Source organism: Triticum aestivum, chromosome 6A, assembly GCF_018294505.1.
Source record: "Triticum aestivum cultivar Chinese Spring chromosome 6A, IWGSC CS RefSeq v2.1, whole genome shotgun sequence".
Classification (NCBI taxonomy): domain Eukaryota; kingdom Viridiplantae; phylum Streptophyta; class Magnoliopsida; order Poales; family Poaceae; genus Triticum; species Triticum aestivum.
In genome coordinates, this window is record NC_057809.1 from 110,134,075 (window position 1) to 110,141,217 (window position 7,143).

The 7,143-nt window shown below is 42.7% G+C and overlaps 1 pseudogene; it reads left to right on the top strand.

The window, feature by feature from the left end:
• Nucleotides 1-3,666: 3,666 nt before the first annotated feature.
• On the top strand, nt 3,667-6,680 carry LOC123132375 (LRR receptor-like serine/threonine-protein kinase FLS2; annotated as a pseudogene).
• The last annotated feature ends 463 nt before the right edge of the window (nt 6,681-7,143 follow it).

The following is a 7,143-nucleotide window of genomic DNA, read 5'->3' on the forward strand; positions in this document are numbered from 1 at the left end:
GTAAAATTAATCTTGGCTGACTTGGATTCTTAGGCATTGGCGTCGTGATGAGTTAAAGTTGCAGTTTCTGACGAGTAGCATTGGTTGGTGAACTCTTGTGTGTATGTGTGAGTGAAGCTTTGAGCTAAGCAAGTCCTTGATGTACCGACTATCAAGTCATACTGTATTAATTTTGGATATGAATGAGAAAATTGTTGGTCTGAATTTTGCAGAGCATTTGAGTAATCTTTTCGTATCTATTTATTCTTGTATGCTTCTGTGGCTTCTTAAAGCATTCTGCTGCTCTAGTCGGAAAAGTGTGTACTGAGGCAGAGATCCAATGGATTCATCTCTGATTTCACAATACTTCGTTTGGGTGGTGATGCACATAACCATGTTCGGAAAAGAGTAACTAGTCAAGAATGTGAAAAAGAACCAGATCTCTTTCTATGTTTTCGGTCTGTGACTTGGATTGTTCTGATGTATGCAAGTAGCACCAGATCTCTTTCTATGTTTTCGGTCTGTTGTATTTTTCAGTCTGTTGTATGCAAGCATTGGATCTGATGGATGCAAGCACATCAGGAAGATCACTTCTGTGCTTAACTACTATTCCAGATGACTGCTATTTCCTGGAGAAGAACATATATGCTGTCTGAATTTTGCAACTGCTGCAATTCATTCAATACAATTGGTATATATGCCAGACTAGTTTCATGTCACACTGCAGAGAAAATCAATAGTACTTGACGGCAATGGTGTTTACTGCATTTAAACTACACAACTTCATTGGAAATCAACTCAGCTACAATGAGAAACGTCGGCAACATCCACAGGTATTGCAGTTCTTCCTCCTCTGTACCTTCAGCGTCATCCGCAACTTCTCGGCTTTTTTTCCTGAAGAGAAATCACGAGTGCGCACTTTAACACGCTTGGAAATGGAAAGATTAGCTCTGCTCTGTACAAGTTTTGTAGCTCCTGGGGTGACAGATTCTTTTTCCTCTGTGAACGTCAGTAGTTTGTTTGTATCTTGTGTGCTAATAAAGGGGCTTATTTGTAAGAGCTAGACCTCCTCTTAGCATAGCTTGGTACATCAAGATGATGTAGGCACAAAACAGTCCTGAACTTGTAGCAGCTCTGAACTTCAGGGTTAATATTGATGTTTCCTTCCCTAAATAGCACTTGTCATCAGTAGTTAAATGAACTACTACTAGTTAAAAAGATAGTATGATCAACTTGAACGGTCAAAACTTGGCTAGCGACACCATATCTTTGGCCCCATTTGGCCATCACCAGTCATTTATCTCCAACTCTCACGATCTCTTGTTCTCCAAGTCTAAATCTCTATAACAACTTATGTATGCGCTATATCAGGAAGGTGCGCCCCTGCTTATTTAACACGAACCCGTCGCCTCTAACGAGGTAAGATGTTTCCACCATCGCACAGTTCCATGCTTGTGGGCTGTACTGTTTATTCACTCATTGCGGACTTTTGGAGGTTCTCCAAGGCTCACCACATGACATTCTGCGGTATCTTATCATAGGTCTTCTTCAAGTCAATGAACACCATATCAAGGACCTTCTTTTACTCCCTGTATCTCTTCATAAGTTGTATCAAGGAAATGGCTTCCATGGTCGACCCCTCAGTCATGAAATCAAACTGATTTTTTGTCATGCTTGTCATTCTTCTTAAGCTGTGCTCAATGACTCTCTCTCATAACTTCATTGTATGGCTCATCAGCTTAATTCCATGGTAATTAGTATAACTTTGAACATCCCCTTGTTCTTGAAGATTGGTATTAATATACTCAGCCAGAAAGAAATGTGGTTGAAAAGTTTAGTAGCCATACTATCGCTATGTCTTTGAGGCCTCTTCATAACTTAATGGAGATACAATTATTTATTTATTTTTACGGGAAATGCGGATACAATTAGGGCCTCTCTTACCTCAGACTCCTAAATCCGTCACACAAAACGCATGCTAGTATCATCAAATGAATCGAGCCAATAGAATAAAAAAAGTGTGAAGGAAGCCGCATCTACTTGAGAAATTTGGATATTTGATAGGACGAAGGGGTGGGATCGAGACATATGTGGCGGTGGCTTCTCCCTCTCCCTTGGCTTAGCTTGCTCCTGTCCCTATTGCCCAGCCCGCAAGACGGCGATGATGATGAAGCGACGCTGGATGTCTTGGTCCCTTCCAAACTGGCGTATTGCCAAAGGCTCTTTACAAGGGTGCAAGGGTACATATACTACTACTGCTACTACTTGTTGATTTCTTTAAAACCAACACGAACACATACACATGTACGGAATCGGACATGGACACACAAAGTCGTGTTTTACTGATTAACTCTAAAAGCCCAAAATCACCACTGACCTCTTGCGCCGGATTAAGGTTTCATATGCTGTTGAGTATTTTTTTCTATCTGAAGTATTGAGCTGTGCAGGTTGTCGCAGTATATTTGTGTTGAAAGTTTATAATCTCAATTTACAAAGTTCAAAACATTCTGACTTTGAATTCGAATCCTATGAGCTGAAAGCTCTTTTTTTTTAATGAACAGAGCTCAAAATTCTGCATTTGGTGTTCAGTATTGCCCTATTTTAGTGTCAAGGTGAAAGCTGACATTTTCAGGTTGAAGATTTTTTCAGTGTCAGGTTCTTCTGAATTTTATTCATCAGCTGAAGGCCTCAATTTACAGTCTTATATTCTTTCAGATGGACTGATATCTGAAAAAGAGGCTCTTGTTATAGACATATGCAGAGTTCCTTCTCTGCCTCTGCTAGATCACTGAGTTTGATGCTGTTCGGCTATGGAGCCTAACCAGGTTTGTGGTTGTGCTTTGGAGCGTTGTTTTTCAGCAACACATGGTCGCTTGTTTTCCTTTGTTGCATCGTTGCCATGCAGCAGAATCTTATGCTGAAGATGGCGCGTACCTTGCAGTGTGGCACTCTGTTTCCCACATGGTAGTGTTCTGCAATGGATATAAATATGTAGTTCCTGAGCCTCCTCTTTGTTTTCTTTCATCAATAAGCTAGAATTATTTAGTTATCCAGTCCTGTCTAGGTTCTATAGAACTGGCTTATTATTGTTATGATCTGAGAGATCGATTTCCTACAGAGCTGAGTTCGGTTCCTGTTCTCTGAATTCTTAGCACAACATCATCACGAGTCCTCGCTTTTTATATATTTTTTCGATCTTTGCTCACCTTACGAACTCCTGGGCACTTGTGCCTAGTTACCTCCTCAGATTGCTTCATACATTTGTTGATTCACAGTTGATCATTCGGAATTTCTGCCTCTGTTTTCATCGCACCGTGGTACCTTCAAAAAAGTGTGATTTGGATTCAGTTTCTGGAGGTTCAATCCTAGAGAATGACTGGGTGATTTGACAGTTGGTTTGGCCCTGTGTTCACGGCAACCACAAGCGCATATATCTCCGGTCATAACCTTACCAGAGAATAGTAATCACTTCACTGTGAGTCTGGGGATTGGGATACCAAGGGTGTGGCCTCAAAGCACTGGTGGATTTGATATTTTTCTCACACGATGACCCCGAGTCTGAAGTCTTTGTACGCATATGTTCGTCCACCGACAGCTCTACAATGTATTGCTACCTCTAAGGTCTGAAGGCAACAAACAACACCAACCTGCAACCTGTCATTTTTACCAACACTCCAACTGCACGAAATGGTGCTGCAGAAACTCTTATGCGTCTCAGTTTTCCTGCTGATATGCACATCAACCCGGAAGCAGAAGCCCTTCTCCGATGGAAATCCACTTTGATTGGCAGCACCAAGTCACTATCCTCATGGTCGATTGCAACCTCTACCTGCTCTTGGTTCGGCGTCACCTGTGATGCTGCCGGACATGTTACCGAGCTCCACCTTCCCGACGCGGGGCTCCATGGTACGCTTCATGCCTTCTACTCTGCAGCGTTCCAAACCCTCACTGTGCTCGACCTTTACAACAACAACCTTGTTGGCGCTGTCCCAGCAAACATCTCCCTATTTCTCACACTTACCGTTCTTGACTTGAGCCGTAACAATCTTGTTGGTGCCATCCCCTACCAACTCAGTCACCTCCCAAAGATTGTTAAGTTAGATTTGGGAAATAACCACTTGAGCAACCCAGAATATGCCAACTTCTTACCTATGTCCAGTTTGAAGTTGTTATCTCTAGCTAATAATAATCTCAGTGGTGCCTTCCCACAATTCATTATCAACTCCACGAATGTGGGGATGAGATCCCTCGATTTATCTGGTAACACCTTCTCAGGGCCGTTACCAAATTCACTGCCAGAGATGGTCCCAAGGTTGAGGTGCCTGAATCTATCCGCTAATGGATTCTTTGGCTCGATATCTCACTCGTTCTCAAGGCTCCAAAAGCTCGAGACACTACGTCTCGAGAATAATAATCTCACAGGAGGAATTCCAGAGGAGCTTGGTATGATGTCTGCACTACGATGGCTGATCCTTGGCAACAACCCACTTGGCGGGTCAATCCCTGCCTCACTCGGGCAGCTCCATTCCCTCCAGTATCTCTACATAAATGATGCTGATTTGGTTTCTACTCTTCCACCTGAGCTGGGGAACCTTACTAGTCTCGAGTACATGTTCCTGAAAGGGAATCATTTATTTGGAAGCTTGCCACCATCATTTGCCAGGGTGCAAACAATGGTGTATTTCAGTGTAGGGGGCAACAATATCAATGGTACCATCCCCTCAGAGATGTTTACGAACTGGACAAACCTTAAGTACTTCAATGTTGCAAACAACTTGTTGGTTGGAAGCATCCCATCGCAGCTCAGGGTGCAAAGAATGGTCTATTTCAGTGTAGGGGACAACAATATCAACGGTACCATCCCCTCAGAGATGTTTACGAACTTGACAAACCTTATGTACTTCAATGTTACAAACAACTTGTTAGCTGGAAGCATCCCATCGCAGGTCAGCAACTCCGAGGCGTTATTTCTTCTCAGCCTCTCTGGAAACAACTTTACTGGCTCGATCCCGGTGGAGATGGGAAACATGGTAAACTTGGAATCGCTGGATTTGGCCAAGAATCACCTTACTGGAACAATACCACCTACCATCGGCAATTTAACAAAGTTGCGCTTACTTGACATCAGTGACAACCGTCTCGAGGGTGAGCTTCCTGCGACCATCTCCTATCTGGTGAATCTTTTTGTTCTCTCCTTGTCTGGAAACAAGTTCACTGGTATCACTCCTAATGTCCACAGCAGGCAGTCGACGATTATTAATGTGTCCGACAACAACAACAGCGTCTTTGGAGAATCATTGTCTGCCTATTGTAACCTAATAATGCTGCAAGTCCTGGATCTATCAAAGAATCAAGTATTTGGAGATCTCCCAGGTTGCTTGTGGAACTTGGTAGGACTGGAATCCTTGGATTTGTCGAGCAATGCTTTTGGTGGGGAAGTTCCAACCTCGGCTCACTGTAGTTCTTCGCTAAGGTCGCTGCACCTGTCGAACAACAACTTCACGGGTTGCTTTCCAGCAGTGTTGAAGAACTTCAAAAACCTTGTCATTTTGGATCTCGGGAATAATAAGATGTCTGGCGCAGTTCCTCCGTGGATAGGGGAAAGCAATCCTTTGTTGAGGATCCTTGGACCGCGATCAAACATGTTCTATGGAAGTATTCCCCGGCAGCTATCAGAACTGTCTAATCTCCAACTGCTTGATCTAGCTGGAAATAATTTCGTAGGTACCATACCAGAAAGCTTTGTCAACTTTTCCTTGATGAGACAGACATCCATAAAGCAGCCGGTTATAATAAGTAGCATATTATATACTACTACCAACCATGAAGATTTTGAAAATGGTCGCATGGACATAACTTGGAAGGGACGTGAGTACACCTTTCAGGGAAGAGATGCATTTGTGACTGGTATTGATCTCTCTGGCAATTCTCTCTCTGGTGAAATCCCTTCAGAGTTGACAAGTCTTAGAGGCATACGGTTACTAAATATGTCAAGAAACTATCTTTCTGGTGGTATCCCCAAAGACATTGGCAATCTGAAGTGGTTAGAATCCCTTGACCTCTCGTGGAACAAGCTATCCGGTCCTATTCCTCCTAGCATATCAAACCTGGTATTCCTCTGCTCTCTTAATCTCTCGAACAACCTTTTATCAGGAGAGATACCTACAGGCAATCAACTCCAAACATTGGACGACCCATCAATTTATAGCAATAACCTAGGACTTTGTGGCTCTCTGTTGAACATTTCGTGTATAAATAGTTCAAGTCTGACAATCACTTCACGTCAAGATCTTGAAGCCATTTGGATGTACTACTCAGTGATTGCTGGAACATTTTTTGGTTTCTGGTTATGGTTTGCTACATTGTTTTTCTGCAAGGTCTGGAGATGTGCTTTCTTGAGTTGCATAGATGCCATGCAACAGAAGGTTATGAAGAAGATGACGCATATCTGGAGTACAGAAAGCTGCCCGAGTGTTGAATGATACCAAACTGAATGAATATGAAACAAGATGTAAGCGTCGTGATAGTTTTCTATGTTTGTATTGCTGGTACGCTCAAGAACTATGAATGTGTTTAGTGGACATATTTTGTTTGAAGGTTCTAGACAAGTGTTGTAATCGGCATGGGATTTCTGTTATGCCGATCTTTCTTTTCCTGAATAAGTTTGTAGTACAGCTTTGGTCAGTGGTAATGATGCATGTCTCACTCATGTTTTTAAGTGTCTGTTGTAAATCAAATAATATTTGTAAAGCCTCTTGTGCTAGAATTTCCCTGTTGATCAGATTTGAAGAGCAGTTTCAGTCGGTATATACCAGCGTTTTGATTTTCGGTATGAGATTTTTTTCGCCCCTGGCCGAGATGGCCGAATTTCGGCCATTTTCAAAAATTTCGGCCGGAATTTGACCAAAATTTGACTAAAATTTGACCAAAATTTGCCAAGTTTGATCAGTTTCGGCGAAAGATAGATTTCGCCCCAGGCCGAGATGGCCGAAATTCGGCCGAAATCCGTTTTTCTCGGCCGAAATTCAAAACACAGGTATATACTGGAACGGCCTTAGAGCCTGTCCCTTCAGATAGTGAACCTTCAGCAGGCACTGGAATTTCACTCCATGATCTTCAAGGGGAGGCACGAGCGAGATCTATTTCTTACTACCTCAACATGCC